This window comes from Carassius auratus, unplaced genomic scaffold, assembly GCF_003368295.1.
Source record: "Carassius auratus strain Wakin unplaced genomic scaffold, ASM336829v1 scaf_tig00214667, whole genome shotgun sequence".
Classification (NCBI taxonomy): domain Eukaryota; kingdom Metazoa; phylum Chordata; class Actinopteri; order Cypriniformes; family Cyprinidae; genus Carassius; species Carassius auratus.
The window spans coordinates 177574-191518 of NW_020527758.1; positions in this window are offsets into that span (position 1 = coordinate 177574).

The window sequence follows — 13945 nt, forward strand, 5'->3', positions numbered from 1 at the left end:
TAACAGTGTAAAAAACTCAGAATGCATGAAATAGCATTTCACCCCCCCCCACCCCCTTAACTAAATTGTTGACATTTGTAATGTATTTGCACTTACATTAAAACATTTTTGAATTCTTTTAAAAAAAATGTACCTTTAAATTAAATGTAATTATGCAGTTTTATTATATCATCAAGCCATTGTGCCATGCAGACAGTGCGTGGCTGCGCGCATTGACGGATGGATTTCAGATGATGCATTTGTTTTATTCTCTCTGAAAGACTACTTGGTAACCATGTCACAATACATAACATTCAATCTTTATTACAAATGTTTAACGTTAACCCTTTGGGTTTTACGATGAATCAATATGTCACATTTGATTTACAGACACAATGAGCGAGCCTCTACACAGGATTTCGTTTAAACTGTATCTAACTGATGCTGAAGAGGAAATTCCTCTAAGAACCATACGAAGATGGGCCCTTAAAAAGATAAAATTTCTCCCACTGCTAGGTCGATTAACACCAACCAAAACGCCATGTAACAGAAATGACTCGAACCAGACAAATTAAAGAGTCTATATCAGGGCTGTGTTTGAAACACTGAGCCGAATTCCTCAGGAAGTCATAAAACATTCTGTGCCACAAGTCCCAAGAAAGATAACCAACCAACCAACCAACGCTTTCACAGAACAGCTTTCAACATTAACACCACTAGAACAATTATTGAAAATTTTAATTCGCAGAAGAGACTGTCAAAGTTGTTGTTCGTAAGTGAGATGCAACGTCGGACATCACGTGTAAACCCATGAGAGTTAAAACACTTCCTTAAACACTTCCCCCACCCAGCAGAACCAGACTGAAATTCCTAAGGGGGGGAAGGGGGCTTTGAACCTCTGGTCTCCACAGAAATATTTGTCAAGAGAATGGCAAAGAAACTGTCTTTTGTACATATATATGGACCAGAATTAACTTAAAAAGACTTATAAATGAATCATGAGTCCATTGCTTCACTCCATATTCATTTATGTGTTACCCACACATTCGACTATCATGTTATAATCACGTATTGTGTATGTCTTTTGATAACTATGGGATAGCTTAAGGATACATAGTCATGCCTAGTATCTATGTAATTGAATCTGCTTGCTTGAAGTTGTTTTGACAATCAATTATTGGTCAAATGTATCATATTCGTGTTATAGGAATCATGTCCAAAATTTGACCATGCAAGAGTGGGAAAATTCGGACAACATGCTTGGTAAGATAAACATATAATTTATGATACCCCCTTCGGCATGCACGCCTGCTGCTACTTAGCCACGATGAGAAGAAACACAACTTAGTCTCGTCAAACTTTACTTCTTTTCATTTCCGTTTGAGAGTTTCGTGTTCTGAGTTAAGTTTTGTAACGTCGAGCCTCCGACGCCTGACCTCGGGTGCGCGTTCAACTTCAACCAGCCACACAACTCCATCTTCAGCCAACGTCCAACCAGGGCTTCCCAGGACGTCACTTCAGCGACTTCTGAACTTCCAGCCAATCAGCGACATTGGAAACCAAGGCAATGTACCCTCTCAGACATTTGTGCTGGTGTATCTAATATAATTTTAACCTCATTGAGGAACTCAATGCGAGCGTTAATTAAGTGATAGATTGATGGTTGTTCATGTCTAGGCAATTTAACGATTGCTGTAAACTTGGGATTCCGTATTTCCATTCTCTTAAACTCATCTTTCCCTATCTTTCGATCTTCCTGCAACTTGTGTGAATGTGTGAGTGCGTGCATTTATGTGTTAGATTAGTTTATATGTCTTAGATTTATCTAATAAAGCCTTATTCATATTGAAAAGAGAAATATCTTGTGTTTTATTGCTTACAAGTTAATGTCTTAAACTGCCGACTGTGCTAATGGATAGTGTATTCACTATAGTTTGGATATTAATATCCAGCACAGATTTGATGTTAAACAGCTCGTTCAGTGAATCGCAAGGCGTCTCAGTGATCAGCCGTGAAACAGTGATTCTGTTCAAATTCCCTTTAAAATCTTAAATGATTCCCTTTGAGCTAAATTGACCTGTTTCCCTTACAATCCACATGCATTGTGTGCATACTACAGAGCCAGGGCCCTTTCAGGTAGAAGGAGGAAGAAGTGTGGAAGGAAAGGTAGAAGGGAAAGAAAGTTACAGTGATGACGAAAATGAAAGATGCATGGTGGAAGAAGGCAGAAGTCATAGGCAGGATGTTGACCCAGGATTGTGACTGACAGGGACAGGGAGGCTTCTGTGAGGGCACTGTCTACCAGAGATGATGATGATGTACTGCTGCCACAGGATTCTGAGGGAAAACCATTCCCAGAATACTTATTGTACAGCAAGGCAGACAATGGGAGGGAAAAGGTGAAGAGAGACTGGGCAACTTACAGCAAATCTTCTAATGCACTGTACTGCATCCTATGTGTGCTTTTCTCTCATTTACAAAAAATACCTTCTCTTAGTGCACTGAACAGCCAAAAGGGATATAAAATGTCTGATGTTAAGTGGCATAGGATGTATGTGTCATGTTCGGCGTTGCAGGAACAAAGTGAGAGAACCATCTGCAGGTATGTATCTTTAATATGGGTAATCCAATCAGGTAAACAAGCCAAGCAGGTTCAAAACCAGTAGATCCAAAACCAAACATAAACAGGACACGAACACAGGGCAAGGCAAGACAAGGCAAGAGTTGACGGACATGTAACGCTCAGACATAAACAAGGACTCCGTGACAAAGACAGAAACAACCCAGATATTTAAAGACAGGTGCAAACGATGTGAGTGGAAACAGCTGAAAACAATGAACAGTGACGATAAGGGAAAGTGAGACCTCTAGTGGACACCCAGGGATACACAGACCAGACATTGTGACATTACCCCCCTCTAAGGAGCAGCTACCAGATGCTCCTCAGACACTCCAAACAGACAAAAAAGACCAGGAGGGAGGAGGACCGGAGGAGGTACAGGGGGAGGGATGGAGGGCCAGACAAACTAAGGGGAACAGACAGAAACATAACAGAACTCAAGTACACAAAACAGAAGTCCATAATGAACACCATGTGGCGCCCACCAGGGCGGAGCAGAAGACCACCACGGCCATGTGGTCAAAGTCAGAGCCCTCCAGGGCGGAGCGGAAGGCCACCACGGCCATGTGGTCAAAGCCAGAGCCCTCCAGGGCGGAGCGGAAGACCACCACGGCCTTGTGGTCAAAGTCAGAGCCCTCCAGGGCGGAGCGGAAGACCACCATGTCCACGTGGTCACCACCAGAGTCCCCCAGGGCAGAGCAGATGACCACCACATCCTCGTGATCAACGTCGGAGTCCCCTAGGGCGGAGCAGATGACCAACACGCCCCCATGGTTGAGGCAGGAGTCTCCCAGAACGGAGCAGCAGACCACTCAGTGACTTGACTCTAGAGGGTAATTGGTGACTGGCCCTGGCTCTGGAGGGTCATCGGTGACTGGCCCTGGCTCTGGAGGGTCCACAAACACCTGACTCGTCTCTGGAGGGTCCACTGGCACCCGACTCGACTTTGGAGGGTCTGCTGGAACCTGACTCGACTCCTGAGAGTCCACCGGAACCTGACTCGACTCCTGAGAGTCCACCAGAACCTGACTCGACTCCTGAGTGTCCACCGGAACCTGACTCAACTCCTGAGAGTCCACGGGAACATGACTCGACTCCGGAGAGTCCACCGGTACCTGACTCGACTCCGGAGAGTCCACGGAAATCTGACTCGACTCTGGAGAGTCCACCGGAACCTGACTCGACTCCTGAGAGTCCACGGGAACATGACTCGACTCCGGAGAGTCCACTGGAACATGACTCAACTCCGGAGAGTCCACCATAACCTGACTCAACTACGGAGAGTCCACGGGAACATGAGTTGACTCCGGAGAGTCCACCGGAACCTGACTCGACTCCGGAGAGTTCACCGGAACCTGACTCAACTCGGGAGAGTCCACTGGAATCTGACTAAACTCTGGACTGTCTGTGAAGACCTGAGGCGCCTTGGCTTCGGGCACTGTCTCTGGAATGGTCTCGGGCACCGCCTCGGTCAAGGCATCGGGAGCGGCCTCGGACACTGCATCGGGAATGGCCTCGGGCACCGCATCGGGAACGGCCTTGGGCACCGCCTCGGCCTCCGGAACCGCCTCGGTCTCCAGTACAGCATTGGGCATCGCATCGGGAACGGCCTCGGGCACCGCCTCGGCCTTCGGAACCGCCTTGGGCACCGCCTCGGCCTTCAGAACTGCCTCAGGCACCGCCTCGACATCGGGCACCGCCTCGGCCTCCGGTACAGCATCGGGCACCGCATCGGGAACGACCTCGGTCACCACCTCGGCATCGGGCACCACCTCGACCTCCAGAACAGTATCGGGCACCGCCTCGGCATCGGGCACCACCTCGGTCTCTGGAACAGCATCGACCACCGCCTCATCCTCTGGAACAGCATTGGGCACTGCCTTGGCCTCTGGAACAGCATCGGTCACTGTCTCGGCCTCCAGAACAGCATCGGGCACCGCATCGGGCACCACATCGGGCACCACCTCGACCTCTGGAACAGCATTGGGTACCGCCTCGGCATCGGGCACCACCTCGGCCTCCGGAACAGCCTCTGATACCACCTCGGGCACCGCCTCGGGGACGGCAGCGGTCCACTCGGAAACGTCCTCCTGGACGGAAGCGGCCCACCCGGGAACGTCTTCCTGGACGGCAGCGACCCGCTCGAGAACGTTGTCCAGGCAGCGACCCGCTCGAGAACGTTGTCCAGGCAGCGACCCGCTCGAGAACGTTGTCCAGGCCTTGTGGAATGGTAGACGCCTGTCTCCTAGTCCTCTGCCCTCTATGAAGGCGAGTCGGTGGCACCTTGACTGGTGACTCACGGGTTTGAGTTGGCCATCTTGTGCTGTGGGGCTAGGCTGGCAGCCATCTTGGGCTGTGGCGCTAGGCTGGCGGCCATCTTGGGTTGTGGCGCTGGACTGGCGGCCATCTTGTACTGTGGCACTGGACTTGTGGCCAATTTGGGCATTGGCGCTGGGTTAGCGGCCCTCTTGTGCTGTGTCGCTGGACTGACAGTTATTTTGTGCTGTGGTTCTGGATTGGCGGTCATCTTGGGTTGTGGTGCTGGCTCAGCAGCTTTGACATGAACATTCTTGGGAACTTCTAGGATCTGTGACAGCGTGGAGAAATACTCTAAGAAAGAGTCAGCGGCCATCCTGAACTTCGGCGCTGAGCTGGTGGCCATCTGGTACTGTGGTGTGAGGCTGGCTTCCATCTTGCCTCGAGGTGCGGGGTTGGTGGCCATGCACCGCAGCGGCACTGGGTTGGCGGGCATCTTGTGCTGTGGCGCGGGGCTGGCGGCCACCATGGGCAGTGGTGCCACCATGGCGGGCGTGCGCTCCTTCTCACCTCTACGTCCGCCATGGTGAGACGGTGGCTCTGACCCATTCCACCGAAGCCCCGGATCGAAGGGGGGCCATGGTTGAGAGCGATGCCGAGTCTCCTCTCGACCACTCCCTCCTCTGCGACCTCCCCTGGTCCCCCGGAAAATCACCAGGCGAGTTCCCTCAAAATCGCCTCTGTCCCGCTCTGTGGCTAGGGATGAGGCATGAGCAGACATACCGCTGGTTCTCTGTTTGTGACGGAGTTCTTCTGTCACGTTCGGCGTTGCAGGAACGAAGTGAGAGAACCATGTGCAGGTATGTATCTTTAATATGGGTAATCCAATCAGGTAAACAAGCCAAGCAGGGTCAAAACCAGTAGATCCAAAACCAAACATAAACAGGACACGAACACAAGGCAAGACAAGGCAAGAGTTGACGGACATGCAACGCTCAGACATAAACAAGGTCTCCGTGACAAAGACAGAAACAACCCAGGTATTTAAAGACAGGTGCAAACGATGTAAGTGGAAACAGCTGAAAACAATGAACAGTGACGATAAGGGAAAGTGACACCCAGGGATACACAGACAAGACACTGTGACAGTATGATAAATTCCCTGTCCATGAGAAGAATACGGCACATAGAGACTGCTATCTGAAATGGAAGAACTTACAACAGTCAGTAATGGCTGTTAGTTTCATTGACTCTCAGTTGCAAAAGCAGATCCTAACAGAGATTGAGAAAAACAGCTCTCTTGCAGAGAATTTTGGAAGATACCCATAATGGAATTTTCTTAGGCACACTAGAGCTTTTGTCTCATTATGATCCACTTGTTAATGAGGACTTGCAAAAAGTCAGGGATAGAAAAAAAAGGAACCAGGCTGACACATTATCTGAGCTCTGACATTCAGAATGAATTTATTGATTTATGTGGTAGGATAATTTTGATAACAATTTTAAATGAAAGAGAAGAGACTATTTATTTTTCAGTCATCTGTGATGCTACACCAGACATTTCCCAAACTGATCAGAATGTGGTGCTCATAAGATATATGAGGATATGCAGATATGCTGCACAGACAAGCCCAGAAGTAGCAATTTTTTTTGGCTGCCTCAATCATCTTTACTCATTTTTTAGTGCCAGCCCAGAATGCTGAGCCATCTACAAAGAGAAAGCAGGTTGCTCTTTGCATGGCTTCTCAGATACCCACAGGAGTTCAAGAATCATGGCTGTTAAACCTGTAGCAAAACACCTTCCTTCTGTCATTGAGGCCCTTGACAGTATACTCACGACATGTAGTCTCACCAGCGAGGCCAGATCACAGGCTAGTGGACTGAAGAACTACTTTGTTTCATTCAATGCTATTGTTCTACTTACTGTCTGGCTCAAAGTACTGCAGTGCATTGATGATAGGAATGTGATTATCCAGTCTGGAAAAATCTCACTTGACACAGAGGCATCCAATATCAATGCCTTAACAAAAGAGATGCTGGCTCTTACTATGCGTTCACACCGCTGGCGTCGAGAGCGTCAAAGTGGCCGGAAGTCATTCATTTTCAATTTAAGCCGGCGTTGACCAGCGGCGAGGATCGGCGAGGAGCGGCGCGGCGCGACTTGGCCGTTGAGAGCATCGAGGAGAGTTGAAATCAAGGCAACTTTATGGTAATGAGCTATGATGCCATTGGGCAGCAACCAATCAGAACGTAGAAGTCCACCGCTTGAGAGGATTCCAGAGAACGCAGCTCCGACTACATTAGTTCCCAAGCACAATGGAGTACAGGTTGATTATTGCTGTTTCGCGTTTGCAATAATCTATGATGTGCCCCTGTTTGCGTACAGGGAAATAAAAAATAAATTAGGAATTATAATAATAAAAATATTTAGATTATAAGAATTAAAATATAAGAATTAAAAATAAATTATAGGAATAATAATCTAATGATATAATAAATAATAGTACTGTAGTCCCAGTTTACTTTTAAACAAATTTCCCTGATTATACTTACATTAAGTAATGTTTATACTTGATTATATTTGCTTAAGTAGCATTTTCAATGCAAGACTTTTACTTGCATCAGAAATTTTTTACAGTGCTTTATACATTATTAGGTAAAGGATCTTAATACTTCGTCCAAAACAATATTTAATTAGGTTAAATTATAACATTACCCTCCTTGTGGTTAGTCTGCATGAGATCAACAAGCTTGTTTGCTTTGTGGCCACTTTAAATACAAATAAGCATTCAATTTACGTCAGAGCGTCTGAGCGCTCACAAATCTTTCTGCAGCGTCGGTAGCAAAGCAGCAAGAGTGATTTTTGACGCTCTAGATGCCGGCGGTGTGAACGCACAGTTAGAGATGGATGGGAGTCACTCCTGTCTGAGGCAACACTGATTGCAACACAAAATAGATGTTGCACCTCAGTTTAGCAAGTAACACAGTCAGCAAAAGAAAAGGAAGAGATTCCATGATGAGACCTCTCAAGAGGAGACAGCTCATGACAGTGCAGCAACAGTGATTGGATACTGCTATGGACAGCATCATAAGTGATCTGGACACCAGGTTTCCCACTACTGCAGAAATAGTTGAGGAATTCTCTGCTGTTTTCAAAGTTTGGGCAGATTAGTGAGGATAAAGTCCCTTCTGTGTGCCAACCACTTGCCACGAAATATTCCAGAGATCTCACATCCGAGTTGAAAAATGAAATAAGACACCTAACACAGTATATGCTGCCACTTTCCCTCCCAACTTGTCCCCTCTTGGTCTCCTGAATGCAATTAACAAGATGCAGCTACAATAGCATTTTTGGAGAAGTCTGCATTGTTTTACGTATATTCTGTACATCGTCTGTGACTGTTGCTGGTGAGCTTTCAGTAAGCTAAAACTGATAAAAAACTATTTGAAGTCCACTATGGCTCAGGAAAGGCTTTGCAGTCTTGCCATGTTGTCCATTGAAAGTCAATTGGCTAGATTTGATCAATGACTTTGCTAGCAAGAAGGCTCGGCGCTGGGCTCTTGAGTCAGGCTAAGCAAGTTTTAGTGATAGCTCTCAATTGGCATTGTAATACTGTGTAATACTGTGTAGTTGAAAAGACCGTTTGTGAAGATGTTTCTTAACCAAACATGCTAACTGCTCTCTCTGTGTCAGCGGCAGTGTGAACACAGATTTTAATGATCTGGTAAGACTGTGTCAAAGGTTTAAAACAGACTCGAGGAATCGTTGTTATTTAGAAATGAGATCGAGAGGGTTTGAATCGAGATCGCGATCTTTTAACGATTAATCGTGCAGCTCTAACTAAAGACATAATGCCCACAGCCTTAAAAACAAACTGAGAACGAGATGTATGGCTGAACTGCCAAAAACGTGTTGAGCTGTTATTTGAGAGAAAAGTATTGGGGTCCAGGAGTCCATTGTTCTTATTTGTACCATCTTAACTTACCTTTTAATTTGATATCATTGGTACTGTTAGTTTGTTATGACCATATTCCAAACCCCAAAACCTATTGCTTGTTGTTGGGTTATGTGGAGTTATGTTCAAAAATCTGCTGTTCTTTCAAATCTTTGTTTTGATTATGTTAATTTATTTTCATTAAAACATTAATATATTTCAGGTTGTAAATGGAATTGTACATTACAATTGTGCAACTGGGTTGCACTTTATTTTACAGTACGTGTACTTCCATGTGCTTATAGTGCACTTACAGTGTATTTATCTAAGAAAGTTCTGGTAATACAAGGTAACTACATGGGTTAGGTTTAGGGGTAGGTTCAGGGTTAGTACATAGTTATTACATAGTTATTGTAATTACTATAATAAGTACATAGTATGTACATGGGGAACAGGACTGTAAAATAAAGTGCTACCGTTAACTGCATACTGTATGCAGACTTGCATTTACAAATCACCAGCAATAAATATTGTGCTAGTACTAGTACTGAACTACAAGAAGCGAGACAGTTGCAAGCCTTTGGTTAGAGTTATGTAAAGCTTTTGATGGGACAGTTAGGTCCTAGAGATGTGGTGACAACAGCTGCGCAGAGGGGGCACAATTAGATTTTTTTGTCATGGGGCCCAAAATTCCTGGCGGCGCCCTGCTTACAAGTCCAGAAAAGTGGAACAACAGTGTAACCCTGACCAGGCTCCTTTTTGTCCAGGCAACATGAAATGGGAGACCACATGTGAATAAAGATACAAAAAAATATGATTTATTAGGGACAAAAGGCATAATTTGAAAAAACAAGTCTTGTGCATTATAGGGAATAATATTCTGCAGTATTTTAATTTTACAGTTTGTTTGATTCCTTTAGCTCAAATAGTGTCAGAGTTGAATTAGCTTAAGTGGGTACAGTATGTAAAACATTTGGAAAATATGGATTTAGTACTGTATATAAAAACAATTAAGGTATAATAATAAAAAAACATATATATATATATATATATATATATATATATATATATAAATGTGTATACTTTTTGTTTTGTATTTGTAACTTAAAAAAAAAAAAAGGTCATTGTTTTTAAAAAAAATAAAGGTTTGTACCTTTTCTCTGTTTCATGTTTTTTTCCAAATACCCTTGTGTAAGTTAGGCTATTAATTGTAGTATTTGTATGTTAAACAATTGTGAAACATGAAAGATTTAGTGGATAATATAAGGGAATGTTTGGCCAATATTACATTTATTTAAAGGGTTTCACAATAAGATGTTTCTGCAAACATTTATATTTTTTATTTTGTATAATTTCTGTCAGTGCTGTTTAAGTATTAATTTTATTAAATATATTTCAATTTTAAAGTAATTGAAATAATGAATTAATTATTTGATGACCAAAATATCTATAGGATTTAACTTAAAATGTATGAATTTGTAGTTTGCATGTATCAAATTTATAATCATTATATTTTGCCATATGTTTGCACAGCAGCAGTTTTGCATTTTAAAAATATACAAATTATTAACTCAATATAAAATAAATTTTCATAAGTGTATATCTGTATTTATTGGAAGCTGGGCACCATTGATATATAATTATTACATGCTTTGTTGTTGTTGTTGGTATTATTATTATCATAATCAGTAGGCCTATTATCATAACTAGACTATTGCTATAATTGGGAATTGCACCAGACATCGGAAATTAATTTATGCTTTATTATTATTATTACTAGGCCTAATAGTAGGCATCATCTGCATTTTTTACAGAAGCTTTCAGGTAGGTGATGTTAATGTGAGACCTGAGCCTGCTTTGCCTTGCAAAGATCCTCAATTCTTGGCACAATATTTGAAAAACATAGCCTCAAATCATCCTCAATTTGTGCACGATTGCGGTATTTCATTTTGAGTGCAGTCATTTTTGAGAATCCTGCCTCACACAAATATGTCGACGCGAAAGGAAGGAGAATCTTCAAGGCAATGTCACAGAGTTGAGGGTATTCCTGCATCAGTGCTGCCCAGAATGACCAAAGAGGACAGGAGCTAAAGAGTTCCTTCAGTCTACTGTCACTCTTCAGCTCAATAAGCTGTTCCTGCATATCGATTGATAGCTCGTTTGCTGTACACACAAACGGATCTCGAACACATGCAAAAGAGTGATAATCCTCTTTAAAGTATGTCGCAAATTGTTTTCTCATTGCTGACAAGTGCTCAGACGCTGATTGAAACAGGAAGGAGAAATCGTGTGACGTGCCTGCATCAGTGATAAAGTCTGCGAGGCTGATGAACATGTCGCAGTTTCCTCGACTGATACGGCCATGCCAGAGGTCTAGTTTTTGTGTGAAGGCGTGCACTTTGTTTGCAAGGAGCAAAATATGAGTTTCGCGGCATTGCAAAGACAGGTTGAGGCCATTCAAGCAGTCAAATATATCGACCAAATAGGACAGAGATGCAAGCCACATAGTGTCATCCAGATGCTTCACTAAATCTGATTTGATTTCTGTCAAAAAACACTTCACCTCCTCTCGCAGCTCATACAACCGCTGTAACACCCGACCCCTGGAGAGCCAGCAAACTTCAGTGTGCAGAAGCAGCTGTTCGTGCCCTGACACCATCTCCTGGCAGAGGACCACAAACAAGCGAGAGTTTGGCGGCCATGATTTGAAGAGATTTATCATTTTTTATGGACTGGTTCAGCACGGAGTCAAAGAAAACTGGCATTCTTTTTAGCAGCTAGTGCTTCGCGATGGACCATGCAATGTGTCCATTTCACAAGTGGAGCTACTTGCTGAACGCAAGCAGCTAGGCCACGCTCACGCCCCGTCATTGACCGCACACCATCCATGCATAGGCCAACACATCGGTCCCAAGCCAAACCATTTTCACAGATTCACGAGTTCACACTTACATTTAATTAACTGAAGTATTATAATGCGTATTTGGCATGCTGTCCGGGGAAGGGTCTCTGAGCTCGGGAATGGCCCGAACATAGAGTACACCCCCCCCCAATAATAAAAGTGTAAAATGAACTCTAGTGGAGGAGATGGGGTGGAGGGGGGATTTTTAATATCAAGGACATTGAAAATGGCTTCTCCTGTAGTGTGTGACTGAAGAGGCCGGCAAAACAGGACATCCTCCTCAATCGCAGATACCTGACATAAGTGAGGAGCTGTGCCTGCCCAGCAATATCAGTGGATTCGTCCAGCTGCAGCGCGTAGTAAGGACTCTTTTTTACAAACTCTATCAGTTGCTCTCTGATATCATTGGACATGTCTACAATTCTCCTAGCGACTGTGTCATTGGACAGGGGTATTGCACCAAGTTTGGCTGCTGCACTATCGCCTATTATTATTCTGCACATGTCTTGCACATGTCTTGAGAGTCTCGGCGATTGTATGCGGTTTACCCAATTTACCAATTCTTTTGGCCACTACATACGATGCCTCTAAACACTGTTTAGACACAGTGCTGTGCACTGATATGGTTGCCTGTTGCTGATGGAGGCCATCAAGCTTTCTTTTAAAATATTCAGCCGGTTTATTTTTAATGCCAGCATGCTTTGTTTCGACTGTCATTTGCCAGCTCCTCTGCACACACGACACACTAAGGTCTCAGATCAAATTTCTCCATTTTTGTTATGTGTTTACAATAAAGTTTAGGCAATATGTAACTGTGTGTGTGGCTATGTTGAGAGACGTATCAGGGGCTAATCAGTCAGGACTTAGGCACGATCTTTAATTAAACGAACAAAATAATTATTTGCAGAAAATTCAGATTTTATTTTAATACTAAATGATTGTAGTCCTCGTCAGTGTGTGTGTGTGTGTGTGTGTGTGTGTGTGTGTGCAGGGGGGTAGTTTTAGCTAAGTGTAGCTACTGCCTAGCAGTTAAATAAATTACTGGCTAGGGCTGAGATTTGTGGGTTTAGTCTTTAAAAAGACTGTTGGGGTTCTTTAGTAAAGGCCTATGTAATTCGAGATTGATAACTAATCCAATCCACCTTTATTTATAAAGCACCTTAAAAACAACAGTGTTGACCAAAGTGCTGAACACAGTCTATAAATAAACAATAACATACAACAGAAGCACAACAAAAATAATAAAACAATAGATAAACATAACAATAAATTCAACAGTAATACAAAACTAGAAGTCAACCCTCAAACTGAGGTAAAAGCCAAAGAAAATAATTGAGTCGCAAGATGGGATTTAAAAACAGTAAAGGCAGCTCATTCCAGAATCTCGGAGCTGGATTTTCGTTTGGTCCTGGGGACGACCAGCAGTGCCTGGCCAGCCGACCGGAGCGAACGAAGGGGGGTGTAAGGCACGACAAGATCTGACAAGTACTGGGGGGCCAGGCCATGCAGACATTTAAAAACAAATAAAATAATTTTAAAATCAGTGTGAAAGTGCACAGGGAGCCAGTGGAGGGATTGGAGGATGGGTGAAATATGGTCAAATATTCGAATTCCAGTTAAAAGACGAGCAGCTGTATTTTGGACTAATTGTAATCGTGACATAAGTGATATGCTAATACCAGTGTAAAGTGCATTACAATAATCTAAACAAGTGGCAATAAAAGCATGGATTAAAATTTCAAAATCATGTCGACATAAAACCGGTTTTACTTTGACTATTTGCCTCAGCAGGAAAAAGCTGGTCTTCACCACTTCACTAATCTGGGCATCAAGTTTTAACCGACCATCCAACTTGACTTCCAGGTTTGTAACCACAGGGCTAATGTCTCGGGTTAGACAAACCAAGTCAACAGGAACCACAGCAGCTGAGTCACTAGGAGAAAATAACACAAACTCAGTTTTGCTCTCATTTAAATACAAAAAAAATGCATAGCCATCCATGCTTTCACTTCATTCAGACACTCTAAAAGGGTTTTTGACTGACTTAGCGGCACATATATTTTGCAGTCGTCAGCATAAAAATGGAATGAAACATTGTGACTTCTAAGGATTGACCCAAGAGGCAGCAGGTACATTGAAAAAAGTAGCGGTGGTCGACTGTATCAAACGCAGCCGCAAGGTCCAATAGCAGCAGAGCAACAGTATCATCAGAGTCTGAAGCCAGAAGAATGTTTTTGAAAACCCTCAGCAGAG